The 2,710-nt window shown below is 32.5% G+C and overlaps 1 pseudogene; it reads right to left on the bottom strand.

Moving 5' to 3' along the window:
* Positions 1-616: 616 nt before the first annotated feature.
* Positions 617-934, bottom strand: LOC132372842 (large ribosomal subunit protein eL42-like; annotated as a pseudogene).
* Positions 935-2,710: the final 1,776 nt, after the last annotated feature.

The following is a 2,710-nucleotide window of genomic DNA, read 5'->3' on the forward strand; positions in this document are numbered from 1 at the left end:
GACAGAAAGACATAGTTAGCTACAATTCATAAATTTTGAAAGGCTAATAAAAAAGAACTTCATGAAGTCCTGTGCAGTTTTTAAGCTTCTAGATTATACTTCATGGATGCTTTACCAAATTTACTAAAGTAAAATATAAGCTAGTGCCACCTTTATTTTGGCTTATTTTCTTTAAAGTTGAGGGACATGAAAATGTTAAGATTTTAAGAGAGTTTGCTTATCTCTTTCTATCTCGATTAGCGTTTTAGATTTTTTTACTTTCCTATTAGGTTTCTTAGCATCCTGCATTTGACCTAAAATCTTTAATTTGTATATTATATCATATATAAAATAGTATGTATCCAGTTTTATAACTATAAATAAAATAAACATTCATATATATCACCCAATTAAAAAAATAGATCATTACTACTACACCTGTGGCTCCCGATATGCTCATTCCAAATTGTATCCTCATCCCTCCACTCCATACAGTTTTTTAAAGTGTAAATTTCCCCACAAGGGGAATTTTGTTGATGACACTAGCTTATTTCCCTCCCCAAAGAACAAAGCAACCAAATGAAGTGAACATAACCTCAAAATTTTATTGTCTTCATAACAAAAGAAAAGATGAAGCTTAGATCTGGATCACTTGGCCCTTTCTCTGATCTCCTCCCAGTTCCAAAGCTTGCATCTCTAAATATCCAGGATTCTTTTAGATCTACATTTGGGCTCAATACGTTCAAGCCTTAGTGCAATCTTCTTTGTAGTTTTAGCCTTTTCCTAGAAAAAACAGCTTAGTCTATGCTTACCATAGTCGCTCTGATTCCTGTTATAATGCTGCTTTCCCTGGGCATACTGAGGATCCTTGCCCTTCTTGTACTGTCATTTTGGGGGGGTTGGTGTTGCCACCCTTCTTACAGAAAGTCCAGTGGATTTTAAGAATGTTCACCATGTTTGCAAGAGTGTTATTGGCATGAAAAGAAAAACACTCCATAAATTTTAATAATGTTTTCCTTATCCTTTTAGTAACCCTAATATATATATAGCTTAATCTTCTCTGTTTTAAACTCTTTTTGCAAACGGTTTTATGATATACTTTTTTGTGCCTTGATTAATTTAAAGATATTTTAAAGATATTCTCTTGATTTTTTCCTGAGTTTTAAAATTTTGTTGTTTACATTTTAATTATTTTTTATTTGCATACAAATTTTCCTAGAACCATTTAATGAATGATCCACCCTTTCCCCAGTGATTTATAATGTCAGATCTGAAATAAATCAGGTTTTCATAAATGCCTGATTTCTATTATAGTCCATTGATTTGTTTTTCTGTTCCCATACCAATGCCACACTCTCTTAATTATTATAATTTTTATTCAAAATTTTCCTGTGTGGTAAAGCACATGGCCCTTCCTTTTCAGGAGTGTCTGGGCTATTCTGAGCTGTTGACATTTCCATATGATTTTCCCCCAACATTTTATTATGAAAAGTTCCAAGAATGAAAAAAACTTGAAAGAATTTCATAGCAAACAAACACCCATGAACCCACTACTTAGATTCTATAATTAACCTTTTGCCATGTTGCTTTGTCACATAACTGTCCATCTCTCTATTTACCCATTAATCTACATATGATTAAAAAATTAGCTTTTAGTGTTCCATAAAACCTACTGAACTGTGATTAGAATTAAATTGAATATACAGAACATGTTAGGGATAACTGATATGGTTAGAATACACACATGTTCATGTAATCCATGAACATGGTATATCTCTCATTTATTTAAGTCATCTTTCATGCCTTCCAGTGAAGTATTATATTTTTCTTCTTGGAGATCTTGCAAAGATTTTGTGAAATTTATTTATACAACTTTTTTTTAATTTTTGATTTTTAGGGGGTATTTTTAAAAGTTGTGTATTGTAAATGTCTGTTCCTGGTGTGTAAATGTACAATTGACTTTTTAATATGGATTTAAAAACTAATAATCTTATATCTAGCTACCTTGTTAAAATCTCTTAATAGTTCTAACACTTTACCTATATAATTTTTTTTTGAGTTTTCTATGTATACAAGCATAAAATGATGGCTGTTCTCTTCAATAAGTGGTGCTGGGAAAATTGGACAGATACATGTAAAAGTATGAAATTAGAACACTCCCTGACACCATGCACAAAAATAAACTCAAAATGGATTAAAGACCTAAGTGTAAGGCCAGACACTATCAAACTCTTAGAGGAAAACATAGGCAGAACACTCTATGACATACATCACAGCAAGATCCTTTTTGACCCAGCTCCTAGAGAAATGGAAATAAGAACACAAATAAACAAATGGGACCTAATGAAACTTAAAAGCTTTTGCACAGCAAAGGAAACTATAAACAAGACCAACAGACAACCACCAGAATGGGAGAAAATATTTGCAAATGAAGCAACTGACAAAGGATTAATCTCCAAGATTTACAAGCAGCTCATGCAGCTCAATAACAAAAAAACGAACAACCCAATCCAAAAGTGGGCAGAAGACCTAAATAGACATTTCTCCAAAGAAGATATACAGATTGCCAACAGACACATGAAAGAATGCTCAACATCATTAATCATTAGAGAAATGCAAATCAAAACTACAATGAGATATCATCTCACACCGGTCAGAATGGCCATCATCAAAAAATCTAGAAACAATAAATGCTGGAGAGGGTGTGGAGGAAAGGGAACACTCTTGCACT

This window comes from Balaenoptera ricei, chromosome 10 (assembly GCF_028023285.1).
Source record: "Balaenoptera ricei isolate mBalRic1 chromosome 10, mBalRic1.hap2, whole genome shotgun sequence".
NCBI classification, from domain to species: domain Eukaryota; kingdom Metazoa; phylum Chordata; class Mammalia; order Artiodactyla; family Balaenopteridae; genus Balaenoptera; species Balaenoptera ricei.